Source organism: Schistocerca americana, chromosome 2, assembly GCF_021461395.2.
Source record: "Schistocerca americana isolate TAMUIC-IGC-003095 chromosome 2, iqSchAmer2.1, whole genome shotgun sequence".
Classification (NCBI taxonomy): domain Eukaryota; kingdom Metazoa; phylum Arthropoda; class Insecta; order Orthoptera; family Acrididae; genus Schistocerca; species Schistocerca americana.
In genome coordinates this window covers 795762237-795774062 of record NC_060120.1, presented here as the reverse complement: position 1 = coordinate 795774062, position 11826 = coordinate 795762237, and the positions used below count along the sequence as shown (strand labels likewise).

General features: G+C 41.0%; 1 non-coding gene across 1 annotated transcript; it reads left to right on the top strand.

Annotated features, from left to right (window-relative positions):
- Positions 1 to 1725: 1725 nt before the first annotated feature.
- On the top strand, positions 1726 to 1799 carry Trnan-guu. Its single transcript has one exon. It is a non-coding gene; the product is annotated as a tRNA-Asn (tRNA).
- Positions 1800 to 11826: the final 10027 nt, after the last annotated feature.

The following is an 11826-nucleotide window of genomic DNA, read 5'->3' as shown; positions in this document are numbered from 1 at the left end:
AGGTACTACCTGCACCCTCCCGATAGCAGCCGACCTTGCCTGAGCAGCAGACTGAGTGTTCTCGAGCTACGTCACAGCCAGCTACATCACCCTCTCGCCCTGCAACACCTCGCCTCCAAGCTTACCGGCTTTGCTGGTACCATGCAACCTACGGGGACGCTGCTCACAACTGCCGCGAGCTTTGTACATACCCAAATGACTGCAGTGGGCAAGTTTAGGTGCCATGTCTTGCCATGATTATCAACGGCTCCTACCTTGAGACGCTGCACCACTTGCACAAATGGCACAGTGCCTCTACATCGTGGACTTGTCGTCAGGCATGTGCTCTCTCAGCGACACTGGTGCTGATGTCAGTGTTATCCCAGCTAAGCATGCAGGCAACATGCTTTCTCCTGCTAACCTCACACTGGTCACCGTGAATCACTCTCATATCATGGTCCTCAGCTTCATCAAAATGTCGCTTCATCTGTCCCTGGGCATGACATGTCCTTGGACGTTCCCCGTCACCATTGCAGGTGAACCTGTGATCAGGTTAGACTTTCTACTCGCTTGTGAGCTTTCACTACATTTATTGTGGTACCACACGCCACGGAATTTGAATCCGCACCAGACGTCATTGACGTCGAAGACTCATAGAGGTCTCTGCACCATCCCGCCATAAGCTGTGGCAACGTGAGCCTCCTGGCCCACTTTTAGTGCGAGGGCACCACAGTGGAACACGTGGTTCCATCGGCCAATAACAGCACCCCTGATAGCGTACTTAAGCACCTGCCTCTCGCTCAGCCAGCCAGTCTAATCTTGTGCACGTCTGTTGACACATCGCCTCGCGATAGACAGCTTACTTACTTCTTCTGTGTACAAGTGGACGTGTTTGTTAGGTTTCCTTGTGACTCTGTTGTTTGATCTTGTTGTTGTTCGTCCTGTCCTTCATTGGTCATGTCCGTCCTCTCCTGTTGTGTTGTTGTTCACGGGCCTCTCCGCGGGTCCTGCCACACTTTCCGTCATTTCTACCCCACGACCGTCCTGGTCGCAGTTACGCCATCTACAGTCTGCTACACTCCACCACATGTCTGGTTCTACTGTTCCGTGCTCTAATGGGTACAGGATGTCTTTGCTCTAGACGTCCTTGGCCATGCTTTCCACATGTGCTTCTCTGCTCAAAGATATTACGGCTCATCTCTCTGATTTATCGGATGTCCGCAAACAGATCGATGGACTACGCACTCATAATGCAGAATTATGCTCCTGCATTGCTACTGCCTCTGATGAATTGGCTCATGCATGGATTACCTTGCACCTTTCCTGCTGCTGGTTCTGTGCGGACACAGTTGGACCTCCAGGATGCACCCACCCCAAATTCGCGGGATCCTTCACATCATGTGCATGACCAACTATATCCTCACCCACAATTACTTCTCCTTTAAAGGAATCACCTACAAACAAATACGTGGTACTGCTATGGGCACCTGCATGGCACCATCCTATGCTAACCTATTCATGGGCCATCTAGAGAAATCCTTCCTAAACACCCAGAATCTCAAACCCCTCACCTCATTCAGATTCATTGTTGACATCTTTGCTATCTGGATTGAAGGTGAGGACACCTTATTTACATTCCTCCAGAACCTCAACAACTTCTCCCCCATTTGCTTCACCTGCTCCTACTCAATCCAACAAGCCACCTTCCTAGATGTTGACCTTCACCTCAGAGATGGCTACATCAGTACCTCTGTGGCGCAATCGGCTAGCGCGTTCGGCTGTTAACCGAAAGGTTGGTGGTCTGAGCCCACCTGGGGGCAAAATCATTTTAATCGCTACCGAGGTGAGGACATATGTCGACTTTGATAGAGATACACAGCTAGTGTGACGATTTGGCTGTGTTTGAATGATGCCACAGAGCCATATACACATTCAGCCAAGTGACAGTGGAGGTAAAAACATGGCCCTACGCAGACATTGTACTGTTTTCCTATTTATTCGCATGTGTAACACTGTAGTAGAGCGACACCCACTACAAAACACGTATTATTTACATTTAATTTCAGCGTATACACCGCGAGTGCCATATGACAGGGCCTCTCTCTCGATGTCGATCTGCATTTGGTGTCTATTAAGTGTCGGTCTGGAGTAGGCCGCTGTTGGCCGAGCGACGTGCAGCAATACCTCTACTTTGACAGCTGCCACCCATTCCATACCAAGAAGTCCCTTCTGTACAGCCTAGCCACCCGTGGTTGTTTCATCTGCAGTGATGAGCAGTCCCTTTCAAAATATACTGAGGGTCTCACTGAAGCCTTCACTGACCATAATTATCCTCCCATCCTTGTACAAAAACAAATCTCCTGTGCCTTATCTTTCCAGTCTCCCACCACCTCCCAAAGTACCACAGTCCGGCCACAGAGGAGCATTCCCCTTGTAACTCAGTGCCATCTGGGACTGGAGCAACTAAATTACATTCTCTGCCATGGTTTCGATTACCTCTCGTCATGCCCTGAAATGAGAAATGTCCTGCCCACTATCCTTTTCACTCCTCCTACCATGGTATTCTGCTGTCCACCAAACCTACACAATATACTCGTCCATCCTTACACAACCCCCACTCCCAATCCATTATCTCATGGATCATACCCCTATAATAGACCTAGATGCAAGACCTGTCCCATACATCCTCCTACCACCACCTACTCCAGTCTGGTCACTAACATCACCTATCCCATCAAAGTCAGGGCAACCTGTGAAACCAGTCATGTGATTTACAAGCTAAGCTGCAACCTCTGCACTGCATTCTATGTAGGCATGACAACCAACAAGCTGTCTGTCTGCATGAACAGCCACTGACAAACTGTGGCCAAGAAACAAGTGGACCACTGTGTTGCTGAACACGCTTCCAAAGATGATATCCCTCATCTTAATGACTGCTTCACAGCCTGTGCCATACGGATCCTTCCCACCAACACCAGCTTTTCTGAATTGCGCAGGTGGGAACTTTCCCTGCAATACATCCCATATTCCTGTAACCCTCCTGGCCTCAACCTTCGTTAGTCACTGTCCTCACCCATCCAGCCCCCTCCCTGTTCCCATTCCATCACTACACAGTCGTCATTTCACCACCACACCCAGTCTTTTAATTTCTTTTATTTCTCTCCTTTCTGCTACTTACACCGTCCCCCCCTCCACACCTTCTCTCCTGCCCTCCATCTTAATTGCAACACTTGATTGTCTGCCACTCCCACCATACTATCCCTCCTCCTCCCTGCCCCAGCCTCCTCCTTACCCCCACCCAGTCGCCACTCACATCATGCACTGGTGCTGCTGTTCGCAGTGTAGTCTCAGCTCTCTGAGACTGCAGATGTGTGTGCAAGTTGCATTTATGTGTGTGTGTGTGTGTGTGTGTGTGTGTGTGTGTGTGTGTGTGTGTGTGTGTGTATGTGTGTCTACTGCTGACAAAGGCCTTAATGGCTGAAAGCTTTAATTGTGTGAATCTTTTTATCGTGACTATCGCGACTCAGCATCTCTGCTATATGGTGAGTAGCAACTTTCCTTCTCTAGTATTGTTACAGGTATACATTTTATTTATATGATGTATGGTTCCATTCTTATCAGAAATATGAGGGCTGTTCAGAAAGTAATGTCCAATCGGGCATCAATTGGAAGTCATAGTGAAAATCCAATAAAGCTTTGCACAGATGTGTTAAGCAGTGTCTCTAGTACACCCATCAATCAGGTCATGTTACTCTTTTCATATCTGAGTGCACAGTGAGCACATAAAGATGCCCAGAAAATAGCGTCTCCTACCAAGTATGTGGGCCTGGTGAGAAATTTTGCATGATGTCATGCAACCCACATAACATAACTGTCATGTATTTACTGCTTTATGACAATTCTTCGCTACACTCTGCAAGGGCAATGAAGATGCTCTTGCAGAGTTTTTATGTGAACTGTTTGATTATCCACAATACAGCCTGTAATTGGCTACCCCTGAGTTTCATCTCTGCTCACATGAACCACTGGCTATGAAGACAACATTTTGGCACAGACAATGAGATGTAGATCACTGTAGAGAACTGGTGTACATCATAGGTGGTTGTCTTCTGTGGTGAGTGTATTGGAAAGGTGGTACAATGCTACAACAAATGTCTAAGTCATATTGGTGACTATGTAGAGAAGTAGGTGGAAGGTGTAGCTAACTGTTGCAAATAAAATGTTTTTGATATGCATGGTGGTTTCCATTTTGCAATTGATTGGACCTCACTTTCTGAGGGTTGGACTGGGTTGTTTGGGGAGGAGACCAAACAGTGGGGTCATCGGTCTCATTGGATTAGGGAAGGAAGTCGGCCATGCCCTTTCAAAGGAACCATCCTGGCATTTGCCTGGAGCGATTTAGGGAAATCACGGAAAACCTAAATCAGGATGGCCGGACGCAGGATTGAACTGTCATCCTCCCGAATGCGAGTCCAGTGTGGTAACAACTGCGCCACCTCGCTCGGTCCTCACTTTCTGAACAGCCCTCATATGTTTGACTAACGTGACCAGGAAACAATGTAGAACATATGCATTAAAGTGTTTATTTTAGTGAAACATCTACAATGGAGATGTATTTAGTGTAATAAGAAACTGTTTTTAAATACATTGAAACTAAAGTAAAGCTGTACCATACCGGATTTATTTCAGTTGAACTGCAGATGTAGCCTGTTACACAAGCCCTTGTGAATTCCATGAAGAAGAAAGTTATTTCACATCTTCTATAATCAAAATGAAACTACTGAAGATATATTTCTAATGGGTTTAATAAAAATACTACCAGTCTCCAGATGACTCAGTGGTAAATGTAATGAACATGAGAACAGCCATCATAATTGAAGTGAGATATATTTGGTTCCTGCTGGAAAGAGTGGTCATTTCAGAGCCTGCTGTAAAACATTCATGGACATATTTTGTATTTCAGGGAGGAGGATTGTAATATTAAGCAATAAACTGAAGACGGGTCAAGTTTTCTGCCATAATTGCTATTCATACAACCCCAAATATACTGAGGACAATATTCTACTCATAAAGCATTGTATAATGTCTGTATTGGGAGATAACAAGTATTGTTTGTTCCAACTCTTACAAACTTGAATATGTATTGTATTGTATTGTATTTTATTGACCCAGGCAATCATAGTATTGTACAGCTGTACATATGATACTGGATAGGTCAAGAGAGCATATTTACAAGTAATTTTTACAAATTGATTTTTACATTATTTTGTAGTGAGGAAATTATCTATCTTAAACAAAACAGTCAATACAAATCATAGAAATGTATGGTTGTACATATGATATTGGACAGGTCAAGAGAAAATATTTGCAGGTAATTTTTAATAAATTGATTTTAGATTATTTTGTAATGAGGAAATTGTCTATCTTTAACAAAACAGTAAATACAAATGTTGTATAGTAAAATACAAACAGCCAATACAAGTGTAATAGTAAAGTAATCCAGTATATTTCATAGACATGCACGATGTATAATAATCCAGTATATTTCATAGCCATGCACAGTATATAATTTTCAGACCTGACTGAACATTTGTTATAAAATTGTTTACAATTTTAACCTCTTTCAAAAAAATGATCAACTGCATAAAAGCATTGGTCCAAGAGATATTTTTTTAACTTATGTTTGAAGGCTCTTGGGTTCTTTGTTGCTTTGATTTCATTTGGTAAATTATTATCCATTTGTATCCCAACATTTAAAACACTTTTTTGGTAGCAGGTAGTTCTGGACTGAATTGTATGTAGGTCAGATTGCTGCCTTGTTGCATAGTTATGAATATCTCCATTGAATTTTAATGTGCAGTCATTGTTTAACAGGTATGACTTGACAAATGAGATGATACTATAAATGTAAGCAGAGGGCAGTGTCATAATGCCCTTTTTTTTGAAATGTTGTCTGCGTGATTCATTATGTCTTAGGTTACATGTTATGCGTATTGCCTTTTTTTGCATTTTGAAAATATGTTATACTTACACCAGCTTCCATGTTACAACTTCTGTGTTTATGCTCATGACAATAGTAAGGCAATAATGTATTTGTGGCATGAGGATGAAGGAAGGGTCTTATGGATCTAATAACATAGCATCATGTCTCTTCCATACCCTGACTTGCACTAAAAATATTGTTAGTGTAAGAGGTAACAAAAGGAAACTAGTGATTTGGAGTGATAATTACTGTGGACAAAAAAAACATTTATTTATATGTACAGTAGAGCATCGATTATCCAAACGTTGGTCAACCGAACGACCGCTTAACTGAACTGTGTACTCGCTCTCACCTGTTACTCTCCCACACTACCGTCCATCATCCCCCTCACTCCCAAACCAAGTTTCCCACAGTAGTCGCCGCACTGGGCCACTACTGGTGGAACATTGCTTCTAATGGGGCCTTCACAAGGTGCAGCTGACCGACCAAGCTGCCAGTCACTGTGTTTCAATTATCAGCACACTTCTGTTGGCTTGGCAGTGGCAGTAGAAGTAGTGGTAGTATCAAAGCTGTTCACAGCAACAGCTGTGCCAGCTTAGAGTTGAGGTGCTCCGTGTAGTTTGAAGGATTGCGTGCCCCCAAGAAGAGCTTCCCACGGTGCAAAAAGTCACCTTCTGTTCTCTGTTACGACCACTTGTGTGCTGCTGCATGAAGAAGTGAACTTGACGATACAAAATGCTTAAATGTAAACGTGTTGTCCTTTCTACATCTACATCCATACTCTGTAAGCCACCTGACGGTGTGTGCCGGAGGGTACCTTGAGTACCTCTATCGGTTCTCCCTTCTATTCCAGTCTCGTATTGTTCGTGGAAAGAAGGATTGTCGGTATGCTTCTGTGTGGGCTCTAATCTCTCTGATTTTATCCTCATGGTCTCATTTTATCCTCACGATCTCTTCCCAAGATTCTATGAGGGACAAGTACGAGATTATTAAAAGGTTAGAAGAAAGTGAATCTGCAACCACTTTATCCAATTTTAATTTTGTATACTGTGTGTATTGTTCATGCAAAATTCGTATGTAATATGTATATATTTTTGTTTAATAAACTGTGCCACATACTATATATTCCTACTGAAGTTGCCTTTGTATGTTACTTTGTAATACTAAAAGAGATGCCTGTTTTTATGAATAAATTTACTGTACAGTACTTCTTTTTGGCAAATAAACATGTACAGTTCGATTATCCGAACAAACCAGTATTCTGAACACCCATGTCCCCCAATTACTTCGGATAATCGACGTTCTACTGTATACATATGTGTTCATAGTGTCTCATGGCCCATTTGATTGTGCAGAGCATAAGTATCTGGTTTTAGGCCACAGTTTCCTCTCTTGTGACCGAACTTTGCCTTACTAGAAAAGGTTAAGAACGTAGTTGTGTTATGTACTTTATGATTTACAAGAAGTAATTACTTCAGAACACCCTTCTTTACAAATCAACGCCCTCAGAACGGAGGATAAGGGCTTTATTGACTTCCAGGCTGCCGCCGATAAAGTCATCAGCACAACAAAGCTACACATCAGTTTTTCTGCACTTATTAAAATCACCTCACCTGGAATAATGCACACCAAAAGAACATTCAGTGACATTGAACATGGTAAAGTGTAAATACCCTAAATAAAGGCAAAACTACTGTAATTTTCATTCATACACAGTTTTCAGTAGAGCAAAATATTACCTTATCGTCTGCTGAAAAAAGGAAGGACTTGCTTGCTACCTTTTACATCATATCACCTCCAGCGTTTTTTTTACTAATTTGTGTAATGATATTGCAAACTGATGATTTTTTTTGTATTATTTACATTTATTAATATATTATTATGGTATGATATCTCTGTTGGACGTAGCCCATTCAGCCTGGGCAAGGTAATGTGCAAGGCACATTTTGTGCTCTCAAGTTTTTCATTTTCTTTCTCTGGACAATTAAATGCAATTTTCTGTGGAACTGCAGTACAGTTTATATTTCCTGGGTCATAATAAAATTTTAAAACTATGAAGACATGCTTGCTAATTTCATATGTCATACAACACTGTTATCTTGTTATATCTCGAAACATTACATTTTGTCCTTAGTACTATTAGTATGTTAGGTCATCATTTATTCTCTCTTTACTTTTCATATTGCTCTCACTATCACAGACAAGTTCAAATATCTCTTCTTTCTCCCCCTCTTCACTACTACCTGACTCCTTACTGCTTTTGCCACCTCTTAAACTGGTATTTGGATCAGAACTATTGTCAATGTCACTACCTTCAAAGGGTTGGCTAATCAGCTCTTCTACTATCACTATTTAGCCATAAAGGAAGCCAGTTAAATTGCATTGCTTTTTACAGTTGTTACACTTTTTCATGATATCCTAACATTTTTTCTCATAATATTCTGTGGACTCCACAGTTGAAACACTTTTGACCTCATTAATTAATCTGCTCTGTTATTATACCTACTTCTTTAATGTTTTAGGTTTTATGCTACTGGAAATACTTTTACTTACCATATTAAATGATTCATTACTTACCCTATAATGTCTAATTACACTGGTAAGCTCTGAAGCTAAAGTACATTTATTTACAGATGACTCTTTACTATGTCTTGCCCAAGTGTGAACCCCAACTGGAGGGCTTCCAGTTTAAATGATTGAGTCCATAATTACTATCATCCCCCACACTTCTGTCACTGGAATTCCTCCTGCCATTTTTATTTCCATTTCAACTACTGGCCACCTAATTATTCCTTGGGCCTTCACTATTCTTTCCAGAATCTACTCTGTTCACTCTGTTTTCATGGTAATATCATAATCGCTCCTCAGGTAATTCTTATCTTTAAAATTTATACTCCTATCTTGTACTGTCGACCTGACCCTTTTTACATTTTCCACATCATACAGAAAATTACTGATATTACTCCTAGGAGCAAGAAAAAGCAGCTCCTTAACCCTCCAAGGAAGTTAATTTTGTAATCTCATACTTATTTATTCACTACCCAGTTCTTTGTCCAAATATTTAAGTTTATTAATCCAAAACTGACAAAAACCTACAATAGTACTTTCCTTGGATCATACCTTGCCACAAAAATCACTTAAAATTCTCTACTGTTCATCTGTAGACCAATAATATTCATTCAAAAATAATTTCTTAAACTCCTACCATGAACTACAAGATTCTGCAACTTCAAATGCACAGCTATGAGAATCTTCTTTAAAAAATCCACTCACAAAACACATTTTCTCTTTATCACTCTTATTTTCAGGCAAATCTTAAATTCTCTAATGGAGTGTACATCACCATATGGTTCAAATTGTTAAATTTGTTATAAATAACAAAACAAGCTCCATTACATGCTGTAGAAACACCATGTTTAACACTTCGTATTTTCTGATTTTATTTTCAATTCTGCTAACATTTAAATTTATAAATAACAAAAGAAGATTCATTAAATGCTGTAGAAACATCTTGTTTAACACTTTGTATTTTCTGACTTTATTTTCAATTACAGTAAATTTAGAATGTGCATCCTCATTAACTTTTTCCATTTTCTTTTCCATAATGGCCACACACTTGCTTTCAGCTGACTTAATTTGATCAATTTGACCACTAAAGTTTGATATCTCATTATCCAACTCTTTATTCTCATTACTCAAATCATTATTTAGTTTATCAATTTTTTCACTAAAAAACTTCGTAACTTTTTCGATGGAGTCATTGTAAAACTGGCTTGGAAATGGACTAAATTCCTTGTTTTGACTTTCCATTTTGAACACTTTTGTGTAACACACCAAGAAAAAATAATACACATGATGTAATTCCTGTCTCTTACTAAGCCACACATACAAAAAATGAAGGTTACAGTATTTATATTTTTTTTGTCCATGATGTCAATGTCTCAAATAATTATTTCCATTAACTTAGTTCATCACATTCCTTGTCCATTTGTCTGTTTAATTTTTGGTCAAAAATATTGTTGGTGTTGTGGATTTTCTAGCGATGTTGATGAGTTTCTGGATGTAAATAACCAACAGTTACAATCAAACACTCTTTATTCTCTTACAATAACCAGAAAATCAGACATATTGAGTGAAAACAAACATAGTCAAAAACAAGATCCAAAGTTCACTTAATCCAAAGATAGAGCACTCTCGTTCTAGAATCATTGGAAATTAGTGGTCACCACAGAGCCCATCCAGTAAGGATGACAGACCAGTCACCCTACACATGTGAACTGGACCAACACAGAAGGTGACGGTGTCGTGGAGCAGCAAAGAGTGGGATGCATATCTTGAGCATCCCGTTGGTGTCGAGTACCACTGTTATTCCAGCTGCATTTGGAATGGAGACTGTGCACAGGATGATTATATGTGAAGTTGGTGTGTCATTGGATGGAGTGTCCCTCACACAAAGGATGAAGAGTGATCCAACTTGGAGCCATTAGGAAAGCTCATTGGTAGGCACCCAGAACTATTAATGGAAAAGCAAAGGATATCTCATCAATGGTAGTAGTAGGGGGTGCAGTAGGAGAAAGGGAGGGGGATATTGTCTCTCAGGACAAGCACTAGAACACACTGAATGGAACAGCAGGTAACAGCACTTGTGATGATGTAATGTTACATACATTGTGTTTTTGAATCTGAGGCATGGGTAGTATGTACTGGTTCAGGGGTAACTGTGTGATGGTGGGGAACTTGACTCGGGAGTTTGTGGTGGGATGGATTACTTGATCATTGCTGAAGAGAATCAGTCTGATGCCAGCTATTGATGAGGATGTTCATATTATTAGCCATGCATGCCAATACCCACTATGGCCCAGAGTAAGTTATCTGTAGTGCTGGTTTGACCATGTTGTTCTGTAACATAATAAACTCTCATGAGTCCAAGGCTGATTGCAAGAAACTGGGGAGGGGGGGGGGGGGGGGGCAGGTATGTGGTCATGGAGAAAGCATACGGATGGCAGCTATGTGTACCCAGACATACTCAACAAGAGTGGGGAGATCAGATAGGTCAACGATTGCAGCATCATCAACTAACTCAGCTAGGAGGACTAATGTCTAGCCATAAAGGACCTCTGCAAGTGATGCCTTATAAGCAAGTGATGTCTTATAAGCCACACAAGATTCATAACATTACCCAGGGGAGGGCGTTGATCCACTCACAGCTGTGCCATATAAGGGTTGCTTTCAGAGTCCTGTGCCAACACTCAACGAGCACATTACTCTGAGGGCAGTAAGCTGTAGAGAAAAATTTATCCACATCACAGAACAAGCAGAGTTTGTTAAATAACATTGATTCAAACTGCCCACCCTGATCAGTGGTGATGGATGTAGGACACCTGGATCTAGATATCTCGGATAGCTGCCACCATCAGCAGGCTGTGTCTGTGAAAATTGATAGTTCCCAAAAACTGGTGCAATTTGCCAAAAGTCACAGGGAGTGGTAGACCACAAATGCAGTTGATCCAATCTTGTGAAGAACATATACACTCAGAGGAGACAGTGTACACAAGAAAGGTAACAGAGGTGAGTTGCAGTTATGATTTATCGTGATTGATCTTGATTCTCTTACAAGCCAACAAGCCCTGTACTGTGGCCAGGTGTAGCTTATGTTCCTCATCAGAGGGGGGAGAAAATGAGAATGTCATTCAGATATGCATAGCAGTAAGACCACTTAAAGAGTCAATGAAATGTTGCCAAGTTTGAGCCGCATTCTTGAGACTGTAATGCACTTAACAAAATTTGTGAAGGCCAAAGGGGGTGATCAAAGCTGTTTGGGGTATGGAACTCTGTTCCATAGAGTATTTGTAAACATACCTGAC